Source organism: Dendrobates tinctorius, unplaced genomic scaffold (genome assembly GCF_039654945.1).
Source record: "Dendrobates tinctorius isolate UK_male_01 unplaced genomic scaffold, ASM3965494v1 ptg000065l, whole genome shotgun sequence".
NCBI lineage: Eukaryota > Metazoa > Chordata > Amphibia > Anura > Dendrobatidae > Dendrobates > Dendrobates tinctorius.
Window position 1 is genome coordinate 31,879,953 of NW_027361733.1, and position 12,913 is coordinate 31,892,865.

Consider the following 12,913-nt stretch of genomic DNA (forward strand, 5'->3'; position numbering starts at 1 on the left):
TCCCCTGCCACACTTCTTTTCTTGCTTTGGCAACACTAATTGTATTTTGGTCCTGCCAATAAAGCCAATTTGAATTTGAATTTGAATGAGAGAGAGAGAGAGAGAGAATTTTTTTTTTGTCCGGCACCCAGAAAGAAGTTCGGGTTAAATGAGTGTCTGGAGGATCCGCCAGAGAAAAAAGCGTTACAAGCTCCGTTTGGAAATCTTTGAGGATGGTGACGGACAGCAACTTTTGGCGGATCCTCAAAAAAAACGGATGCAACGGACAGCAATCCGTCACAATCCGCCATTAATGCAAGTCAATGGGGAAAAAAAACGGATCCTCAAAAAAAAATTGAGGATCCGTTTTTTTCAAAACCTGGCGGATTGTGACTGATTGTAAAAAACTGAAGTGTGAAAGAGGCCTTAACTAAGTACCCTATGTTATTTACATGTAATATTGCGATATATTTACTTACTAAAGGGTATATGCTACTTTTGTTTTTATCTTAGTTTTTTTTCCTGTGTCATCTGTGCATGATCAGTATATGTAAATGCTTTGTGACAGCTTTGTCGTGCTCCCCACTGACCGAATCATTCCCATGCCTGTCTGATTAAGACCTCATACACACGGATTATTGTAGCTTCATATGAGCCCTGAGTTGTAGAAAGCAGTAGCACAGCTCTCTATGGAGGCTCGATCTTTACCTCTCTTCCTCCTTCTATAACTCCTTGCTCTGTTCCAACTGTCAGCGTCATATGCTCAACCCACGTCGTGTTTTCTTTCTCTCCATATCTTCTTTTCACCTGCGTCTTTGCTCTATTTTCTTTGCCCTCTCCTGCCTTTTTCTGTTCTTTTCTTTCTCTGCTCCACTCTCCTTGCCTTTCTGCTTCTTAGCCTCTCTACCCTTACCTTTTTTCATGTTCTGTCCTCATCTCATCCTGCTCTCGGATTTCTCTGTTCTCGCCTCCTTTCCTGCCTCTCTCCTCACATTTCTCTGCTTTTGTCACTCTTTTCTCCTCTTTCCATATCGCTCTCTTTTTTCTCTTGCCTTTTTCTACTTTCTCTCTCTTTGCCACAATCTGCACTTATCAGTTGCTTTCCTCCTCACTATCCTCGTCTCCATTCTGCTGTTATCTCTCTTTTTCTGGTCCTCTCCTCATCTAATTGTTCTTTTCATTCTCTACTCTCACCTTACCTTTCCCTGGTCACTCCTAGTCCATTTCTGTTCCTGTTCTTCTTTCCTCTCCCTCATCTTCTCTCACCTCTCTTCCTGCTCCTCTCTTCTAGTTTCTCTGTGCTGTCTTCCTCTATCTGCTCTTTCTAGCACTCTTTTTTGTCCTGTTCTTCTGCTCTCCTCAATCACATTCTGCTTTTTTCCTGACCTCGCTCTTCATTCTCTTCTATCCTCATGGCTCTGTTCTCTACTAAACTTCTCTGCTTCTACCATTGTTTTCCTGCTCTTCCACCATCACCTCTCTCTCTGCTCTCTCTTCCAACTAATCAATCTTCTTCACCTGTCACTGCCCTCATACTTCTTTTCCTGCTCCACTCTCCTCACCTCCCTCTTTGTGATCCTCTTCTCATGTGTCTTTGCTCTCTACTTAGCTATCTGCTCTGATTTTCTTCCTGATCCTCTCTCTCGTCTTTACCTATTTCTCCTCCCTTTACTTCTCACACATTCGTTCTTTTCTCCGTCTTCCAAATATCAACATCAATCCAGTTTAGCTACAAACATCACCAATGATTTTCTCTACTCTTGAGAAGTTGATAGACATCAATTTTTTTTCCGCTTGTGTTAGTGATTCGATGAAGCAGCAGAAGTTGTCTGCGGTTCTGAACCAACCCTATGGCTATGTGCACATGCTGCGGATTGGTCTGCGGATTTGTATCTGCGGAACCGCAGGTAAAATGACCTGCGGTTTTACCTGCGGATTGGCCTGCGGTTTATCACCTCTACAATGGAGGAGATGGTAAACCGCTGCGGAATCCGCAGAAAAGAAGTGACATGTCATTTCTTTCTGCGGATTCAAAACCGCAGCTTTTCCGCAGTTAAAAATCCGCAGCATGTGCACAGCAGATTGTAAATCACATAGGATAACATGCTACTGTACACTGTCTGCAGAACTGCTGCAGATCCGCAGCAAAAACCGCAGCAAAAACCGCAGCGTGTGCACATAGCCTATGAAATCTGTCCATGTATCTGAAGTGATGTGTTAGAGGATTATATATCGATGAGTGAGCTCTACATGCATAGCGTGTGCTCCTTCTAAGACCTCAGTTTTTGGTGGATTGAATGTGAATCCCATTACAGGCTATAGTTTATCCTGGTATTTTTATGGTCTGCACAAAATCATGGCGACCTGTCCTATTTTCATCTGAGTCATGGATCTCATCTTTGCGAGTCCATGAGTCCGTGATAAAATTGCACAACAATCAGATGCCATCCTTGAGCTGTCCAATTCAGACAGACTATTTGAAAAGAGAAGCTTGAAAAGCCAATATCATTTTTTTTTGCCATTTTCCAAACAAACATAAACAACTGATGAGACTCTGATGGTAAAACCTAACACACTGATGAAACTTTGTAGAAAGTCTGATCAAAAACACTCAAAAGTAGTAAAAGGAAAAGTCCAATACTCGCAATTTGAAATACGGGTGCATGCTGCTATGGACCTGATCCAGCAACAATCAGCAAATATGGTGAGACAGAACACAAAAGTCTCTATGTGACTGCAAACTACCGAATCGTGACAGTAAGTGGTGCACACACTGTCATGATTCCACGATAATCCCTGTGCAAGCCGGCGGTCACATGACCGAATGTATGCGATTTGCCTACTTGCAATCATGTTCAAATTAGACTCATCTGGTTCCTTTTAATTCCCATCCAATGAGAGAAGCCAAGAGTCATGCGCGCACCAGGTATGCTGGGAAATCGTGACAGTGTGTCCACCACACTCTGAACGATTCAGCAGTCACGCAGAATGACTAGAGACTTTTGTCCCAAGCCTGGACAACAACTTAAAGATATTCTAAAGCTGTTAATTTCCATTGATACTCTGTACAGCTTCCCCTGAAGCAACCTAAGATCAAAGACACAAAGTCTTCAACAACAACAGCAGACAAATGAAAGTTCATTTCTTGTTATATTCTTGCACATAAGGGGTAGAATTATATTAGCTATAATCTTGTTCATTTTTTAGTACTTGTATTCTAGTACATAGTAAGCAGTACTGTGATAGTTATATTTCTGTAAATAGTGGGCAGTATTATAGCAGTTATATTCTTGTACATAGGGGCAGTATTATAGTAGTAATTATATTCTGGTACATATGGGCTGTATTATAGTAGTTATATTCTTGTACATAGGGGGCAGTATTATAGTGGTTATATGCTTGTATATAGGAGGCATTATAGTGGTTATATTCTTGTATATAGGAGGCAGCATTATAGTAATTATATTCTTGTACATATGGGCTGTATTACAGTACAGTAGTTATATTCTTGTACATAGGGGCAGTATTATAGTAGTTATATTCTTGTATATAGGAGGCAGCATTATAGTAATTATATTCTTGTACATATGGGCTGTATTACAGTACAGTAGTTATATTCTTGTACATAGGGGGCAGTATTATAGTAGTTATATTCTTGTATATAGGGGCAGTATTATAGTAGTTATATTCTTGTACATAGGGGGCAGTATTATAGTAGCTATATTCTTGTACATAGGGACAGTATTATAGTAGTTATATTCTTGTACATAGGGGCAGTATTATAGTAGTTATATTCTTGTACATAGGGGCAGTATTATAGTAATTATATTCTTGTACATAGGGGGCAGTATTATAGTAGTTATATTCTTGTACATAGGGGGCAGTATTATAGTAATTGTATTCTAGTACTTAGGGGCAGTATTATAGTAGTTATATTCTTGTACATAGGGGGCAGTATTATAGTAGTTATATTCTTGTACATAGAGGGCTGTATTATAGTATTTATATTCTTGTACATATGGGGCAATGTTATAGTCTTGTACATGGGGGGCAAAATTATAGTAGTTACAGTCTTGTACATAGGAGCAGTATTATAGTAGTTATATTCTTGTACATAGGGGCAGTATTATAGTAGTTATATTCTTGTACATAGGGACAGTATTATAGTAATTGTATTCTAGTACTTAGGGGCAGTATTATAGTAGTTATATTCTTGTACATAGGGGGCAGTATTATAGTAGTTATATTCTTGTACATAGGGGCAGTATTATAGTAGTTATATTCTTGTATATAGGAGGCAGCACTATAGTAATTATATTCTTGTACATATGGGCTGTATTACAGTACAGTAGTTATATTCTTGTACATAGGGGGCAGTATTATAGTAGTTATATTCTTGTACATAGGGGCAGTATTATAGTAGTTATATTCTTGTACATAGAGGGCTGTATTATAGTATTTATATTCTTGTACATATGGGGCAATGTTATAGTCTTGTACATGGGGGCAAAATTATAGTAGTTACAGTCTTGTACATAGGAGCAGTATTATAGTAGTTATATTCTTGTACATAGGGGCAGTATTATAGTAGTTATATTCTTGTACATAGGGACAGTATTATAGTAATTGTATTCTAGTACTTAGGGGCAGTATTATAGTAGTTATATTCTTGTACATGGGCAATATTATAGTAGTTACAGTCTACAATATTATAGTAGTTACATAGGAGCAGTATTACAGTAATTACATTCTTGCACATAAGAGCAGTATTAAAATAGTCATATTCTTGTACATAGGGGTAGAATTATAGTAATAATAATAATAATAATAATAATAAAAAATTTTATTTTTATAGCGCCGACATATTCCGCAGCACTTTACATTTCAGAGGGGATTTGTACAGACAATAGACATTACAGCATAACAATAATCACATACAGTAGATTATAACAAATACCAAGAGGAAAGAGGGCCCTGCTCGCAAGCTTACAGTCTATGAGGAAAGAGGTAGACACGAAAGGTGGGTGGTAACAATTGCCCTGATTGTATGGACCAGCCATAATGTTAAGTGTGCAACAGTACAGACACAGTAGTTATAGTAGTTATATTCTAGTACATAGGGGCAGTATTATAGTAGTTATATTCTAATACATAGGGGTAGTATAATAGTAGCTATATTCTTGTACATAGGAGGTAGTATTACAGTAGTTATATTCTTGTACATAGAGGGCAGTATTATAGTAGTTATATTCTTGTACATATGGCAGTTTTACAGTATTTATATTCTTGTACATAGAGGGCAGTATTATAGTAGTGATCTTCTTGCACATAGGGGCAGTATTATAGTAGTTAGGCCGGGGTCACACTAACCGATGCAAAATACGGTCTGTAGTTTACAGGCGTAATACGGATGAATGACCCCTAAATAGTGATCCGTATGTCATCCATAAGAAAGGTGTGGTCGCATATTTTGCACATGTAAGCATCCGTATGTAATCCGTATGCCATCCGTATGCTGAGATTTTCTCGCCGGCTTGCAAAATGGACATATAATGGAGCCCTATGACAGGTTTTTAAACACAAAAGAAAGAATAGATATAGACACATAGAATACATATATATATATATACATATATATATATATATACATGTCATTGAGACACATATACAGTCATATGTAAAAGTTTGGGCACCCCTATTAATGTTAACCTTTTTACTTTATAACAATTTTGTTTTTTGCAACAGTTAGTTCAGTTTCATATATCTAATTACTGATGGACTCGGTTATATTTCTGGATTCAAATGAGGTTTATTGTACTAACCAAAAATGTGCAATCTGCATTTAAACAAAATTTGACCGGTGCAAAAGTATGGGCACCCTTATCATTTTCTTGATTTGAACACTCCTAACTACTTTTTACTGACTTCCTGAAGAACTAAATTGGTTTTGTAACCTCATTCAGCTTTGAACTTCATAGCCAGGTGTATCAAATCATGAGAAAAGGTATTTAAGGTGGCCACTTGCAAGTAGTTCTCCTATTTGATTCTCCTATGAAGAGTGGCATCATGGGCTCCTCAAAACAACTCTCAAATGATCTGAAAACCAAGATTATTCAACATAGCTTTTCAGGGGAAGGATACAAAAAGTTGTCTCAGAGATTTAACCTGTCAGTTTCCACTGTGAGGAACATAGTAAGGAAATGGAAGAACACAGGTACAGTTCTTGTTAAGCCCAGAAGTGGCAGGCCAAGAAAAATATCAGAAAGGCAGAGAAGAAGAATGGTGAGAACAGTCAAGGACAATCCACAGACCACCTCCAAAGACCTGCAGCATCATCTTGCTGCAGATGGTGTCACTGTGCATCGGTCAACAATACAGCGCACTTTGCACAAGGAGAAGCTGTATGGGAGAGTGATGCGAAGGAAGCCGTTTCTGCAAGCACGCCACAAACAGAGTCACCTGAGGTATGCAAAAGCACATTTGGACAAGCCAGTTACATTTTGGAAGAAGGTCCTGTGGACTGATGAAACAAAGATTGAGTTGTTTGGTCATGCAAAAAGGCGTTATGCATGGAGGCTAAAAAACACAGCATTCCAAGAAAATCACTTGCTACCCACAGTAAAATTTGGTGGTGGTTCCATCATGCTTTGGGGCTGTGTGGCCAATGCCGGCACCGGGAATCTTGTTAAAGTTGAGGGTCGCATGGATTCAACTCAGTATCAGCAGATTCTTGACAATAATGTGCAAGAATCAGTGACGAAGTTGAAGTTACGCAGGGGATGGATATTTCAGCAAGACAATGATCCAAAACATGGCTCCAAATCTACTCAGGCATTCATGCAGAGGAACAATTACAATGTTCTGGAATGGCCATCCCAGTCCCCAGACCTGAATATCATTGAACATCTGTGGGATGATTTGAAGCGGGCTGTCCATGCTCAGCGACCATCAAACTTAACTGAACTGGAATTGTTTTGTAAACAGGAATGGTCACAAATACCTTCCTCCAGGATCCAGGAACTCATTAATAGCTACAGGAAGCGACTAAAGGCTGTTATTTTTGCAAAAGGAGGATCTACAAAACATTAATGTCACTTTTATGTTGAGGTGCCCATACTTTTGCACCGGACAAATTTTGTTTAAGTGCAGATTGCACATTTTCTGTTAGTACAATAAAACTCATTTGAATCCAGAAATATAACTGAGTCCATCAGTTATTAGATATATGAAACTGAAATAGCTGTTGCAAAAAACAAAATTGTTATAAAGAAAAAAGGTTAACATTAATAGGGGTGCCCAAACTTTTACATATGACTGTATATATATTTATATTTCACAGAGTTCTTCATAGCAGAATAGCCGCTAATTCAATTGCCGGCTTTTGTCAAATCATTCCCCAACCCGACATGAAATGACACATGGTTTACATACAGTAAACCATTTCATTTCATGTTTTTTTTTGTATGTCTTTCATTATTAATTAGATGAGGGATGATGTGTAAAATTTGGGAGGTGTAGGTGTTAATTTAAGGGGTTAATTCGTTGTAAAAAAATGTGTGGGCTCCCGTGGTAATTTGTCAATGCGGGAGCCCACACATTTTTTAACAACGAATTAACCCCTTAAATTAACTGATTCACGGTTCAGAGAGGTCTTCACCACTTTCTCTAATGATCGTAGGACCACCCAATGTATGTGTAATGACACAGCTGAGTGGTGGGAGACCATGAAAAGTGACATCAAGCAGTTTATTATACGAGCATCCAGGAGACATAGTAATATGGAGTATATGAGATACTCTGCCCTGAGACTGCAACTGATCCGGCTATATAGCAGGATGAATGGTGGTGAGAAGATGGATGGACAGAGCATTAGTCATATAAAGCAGCGAATGAGGGAGCTGCAGTATGATCGCCTCAAGTCTCTCAAGGCGGAGGGACAGTTTGATAATTGGGGCGTCCATAACCCAGATCCTTTTATTGCATGTAAAAACAGGGTCAGTAAGAAGCTAATGACTGGTTTATTGAATGAGGATGGGGTGGAGCAGTCAGAGCAAGAGAAAGTCCACAAGATTGCTGATTATTATAGAGATCTATAAAAAGGGGCTCATATCGATAAGGAAGACATAAATGTCTACCTGAAGGGGGTGTCCCTACCAACATTAGACCCCACACAGGCAGATACTATGGCCGGTCCCATAACTGAGGAGGAGGTGAAGAAGAGCATTGACTCCTTAAAGGCCAACAAGAGCCAGGGGCTGGACGGCCTGACCAGTGAGTTTTATAGAGAGTTCAGGGACTTATTAGCTCTGGACCTGGTGCAGGTCTATAATGATTGCCTCTCTGCAGGGAAGCTTCTACCATCCTGGTATAAATCTGTTCTGGTCCTCTTGGCAAAAAAGGAAATCTAAAAGATATAAAGAACTGACGTCCATTGTCTTTGCTGAACACGGATTATAAAATTCTGGCCAAGATCTTGTATTATATCTGCTGAGTGAGGTGGCGGGTGAGCTCATTATTGCCAACCAGACGTGTGGTGTGAAAGGTCACGCGATAGATGTCTCATTGCTGTTGGTGAGAGAAGCTGTGACGTACATGAAGCAGCAACATATAGTGGCATATATTGTTGGCTTAGACCAGAGTAAAGCCTTTGATAAAGTCCATCATGACTACCTGTATCAGGTGTTGTTACAGTATGGCCTCCCGATGCGGTTTGTGCATTGACTGCGAATTCTGTATAAGAAAGCTATAAGCCAGCCACTGATTAATAGTCACTTGGCCGAGCCCTTTGTGGTCATGTCAGGGGTGAGGCAGGGCTGTCCTCTCAGCCCATTGTTGTATGTCTTCAGTCTGGATCCTTTCCTCAGAAAAGTGCAGGATCATAGAGATTTTACAGGGCTGAGATGCCACCTGCAGAGTATGGTGGAGGAGGAAAAAGTTCTGTGCTTATGCAGATGATGTGTCGGTTGTGGTGTCTTCAAGAAATGACTGTGCAGCTCTTCAGCAGGAGATCACAGCCTTCTCCCAAGTATCTAACTCCTCTGTGAACATGGAGAAGAGCAAGGCGTTGTGGCTGAGGAATGACCGTGGTGTCTTCTCTGTGCCCTTCAGAACAGTTCAGGATCAGATAAAGATTTTGGGAGTTGTGTTTGGTGCTGTAGATGATGGGAAGGTGAACTGGGAGAAGTTGATGGTGCAGAGCTGGAGACACTGGAGGCTGACATATCTGGAGAAGATCCGCCTGCTAAAGACTTTCCTGCTCCCGCTGTTCCTCTATATCAGTGTGGTGTTCCCGGTGCCAGATGCATTGCTCCCCAGACTTACCAATGTCTTTTTTCACTTCTTGTGGGGTAACAGGGTGAAAGTGGTAAGGAGAAGCATTGTTTATCTCCCACATAAGGATGGTGGTCTCTCCATGCCTTGTCCGGAGCCTTGTCCGGAGCTCTTCTTTAATCTTTTGTTTCTTATGAAGAATTTTTCGTTTTGTAAGAATTCAGAGAAGGTGCCATGGTCTTGTTTCTTTAAGAGCCAGATCCAGCAGTTTGTGTCTGTGTGGTCGGTAGGGGACCCCATCAAGAGAATCTCAGGACGACTAAAAAATAATGTTTCTTGGTATGGTGTCCACATAATAAGTAAGGTCATCAGATGGAGGATCTTGTATGATGTCTTCAAGCAGCTTAGTAGGAAAGAGCTGTATAAGAAGGTCCTGTTATCTCACTTCAGTATCCAGGTACAACTGAGGGGTGCTCTGAGTCTGGATGTAAAACGGGCTGCAAAAACGTGCTAGATCCCAGAGTTCCCCCTCATATGAGAGACGTAGCGTGGCTGGCGCTCCATGGTAAAATGTATGTTAGAGATAATCTAAAGTGCTGGAATGTATCAGACAGATCCTGTCCCAGAGAAGAGTGTCCCCATATACTGGAGACGATGGATCATCTGCTGTTAGAGTGCCCCTTTAGTATGCAGGTGTGGGAGTCTGTGTCCTTGTCCCTAAAGTTACCGCACCTGGTGGGACAGTCGTATGGTCAGCTGCTGTACGGATACTTCCAACCTGAGCTCAGGGCGTATAACAGAAGCTCTCTGTATATAATAAATGTGGTGACCATCTACCATCTGTGGTGTGCTCGGTGCTGCCTGCTCATCAATAAGGAAGTGCTGTCCTGTGATACTGTCAGGTATAAGATCCTAGAAAGTTTCAAAGCTGTATATGAGAAGGATATAAAGAGGAACCCAGGTAATGTAGCCTGGAGGAACATCCATGTATCGGGATTTGTCAATGTTTGCTAATGCTATTGTTTAAGTGATGTAACAACACAATATTTATCTCTTTTACTATTTATTGCTTTGAGATTTTAATGTAATATTTCTGTAACATATGGTTGTCAGTTTTTAAATAAAAAGATCATTATAGTAGTTATATTCCTGTACATAGCGGCCAGTATTATAGTAGTTTTATTTCTGTAAATAGTGGGCAGTATTATAGCAGTTATATTACTGTACATAGGGAGCAGTTGTCATGGGGCAGTAGGGGAAAAACAGGAGATGTGGAACCAGGGCCCCTGAACTGCCCCTCAGGCTAAGGGGGAGCCCTGACTTTCCTTAACTTGGGGGTACACTTAATGGTAGTGAGGCCCAAGTCCCCAACCTGTCCCTATCTCCTAAACCCCAACTCCCTCCCCAGGAGGTGAGACAGGGAATAAAGTAAACTGCACCGAAACCCAAGGAAAAGGCAATACAGACACCTTGGGGTTAAATAAAGTAAAAGACTAGACTTGGCTTGCTCTGCTGAAATGCTCCAGGACAGCAGAGTTAGCCACTTGAAAACAGGATACAACTGTAGCACCACATAACTCTGTCAGCTCCTGAACTCCAGCTTTGTCGGTTTCCAAAGAGGAACAATATCACCAACAGTGAGTGCAGCACCTGATGACCCTTTATAAGCAGGAGGGTGTGGTCACACCTGCTGACTGATTAAACATGTAGTAACACCATCGGCCACCGGGGAGGGGGGGACCCAGCAGCAGACTCACCAAACTTTTAGTAACACCAGCGGCCACCGAGGGCAAAAACCCATATTAACCCCTGAGGGCCAGAAAGGAAAAAGATTTGTACAAGAGAGTCCAGGAAGTATTATAATAGTTATATTCTTGTACATAGGGGCAGTATTATAGTAGTTACAGTCTTGTACATAGGGGCAGTATTATAGTTGTTGTATTCTTGTACATAGGGGCAGTATTATAGTAGTTATATTCTTGTACATAGGGGCAATATTATAATAATTATATTCTTATACTTGGGGAGCAGAATTAAAGTAGTTATATTCTTGTATATAGGCCCAGTTTTATAATAGTTGTATTCTTGTACATAGAAGCAGTATTTTACAGTACTTATGTTCTTGTACATAGGTGTCAGTATCACAGTAGTTTTATAACTGTACGTAGGGACAATATTATTATAGTTATATTTTTCCACATAGGATGTGGTAATATATACAGCATATATCGAAATTTTTTAGTTATATATTACCACATTTTTAATCCCAGTTAACTCCTATGAACATTTAGGTCCTTGACTTCATTCTGTAAACATGTGACAACCTGACAGATTTCAACCTCAGGTTGCAAGTGACTTTGCATTGTCAATAAATCATGTAACGAGGATAAAGAATAATGAAGGAAATCTTGTGAACATGATGGTAATTACGGCATCTTGATTCATGACCCTCAAACTGTCCTTGTGCCCTGAGGTGTAATTAGAATCCCTGTTTAATTCCTGTATGATAGAACAGGGTCAGAGGATCACAAGATGCACACATTCTCAGAACTGTGTACAAATTGGTCAAGTGGAAGTTTATAGTCTTATGATTATCACCTTCTATAAATAAATAAAACCAAAAGATAATACATTTATATACAAAGCAGTATTTTCATTGTTTTATTCTTGTCAATAGAGGCAGTACTATAGTAGTTATATTCTTGTACATAGGGGCAGTATTATAGTAGTTATATTCTTGTACATAGGGGCAGTATTATAGTAGTTATATTCTTGTACATAGGGGAAGTATTATAGTAGTAATATTCTGGTACATAGGGGGCAGTATTATAGTAGTTATATTCTTGAACATAGGGGCAGTATTATAGTAGTTATATTCTTGTACATAGGGGAAGTATTATCTATATATATAAAATTGAATGTATGTGTGTGTGTGTGTGTGTGTGTGTGTGTCACCAACCAATCACGAAGCATCTTTCTTTTGACCAGAGCTGATTAAAAGAAGCTGAGCTGTGATTGGTTGCTATGACCAACAGTTTTCTCACTCGACAACACCTCAGCAGACACTGACATGGTGGGAGAAATCTAGCATCCCCGGGAACATAATCTCCCAGCCATTGTCTGCCCCCCAGAAAAGAGCAGAGAGCACATGACAGAAATGAATCCCCCCCTCCAGTGCCCATATACCCATCACACATCCTCCATCCCATAGACACATCTTCCCTCTTAAAGGGATCTCTGGTATGGAAGTCAGGGCAAATCCCTCAGCGCTCTAATTCTGACCCCAGGCTTCTATTAAAGGGATCACTGGTGTGAAAGTTAGGGCAAATCCATCCAGTGCTTTGGTTTTGACCCCAGGCCTCTCTTAAAGGAATTCCCGGTATGGAATTAGGACCGTTCCACTCAGCGCTGCGGTTCTGACCCCAGGGTCTCTTAAAAGGATCCCCGGTACAGAAGTGAGGGCAAATCCACTCTTCACTTTGGTTCTGACCCCAGGCCTCTCTTAAAGGGATCCCCCCAGTTTGGAAGTTAGGGCAATTCCACTCAGCGTTCTGCTTCTGACCCCAGGCTCTCTTAAAGGGATCCCCGGTATGGAAGTCAGGGCAATTGCCTTCAAATGCTCTGGTTCTGACCCCAGGATCTCTTAAAGGGATCCCGGGTATGG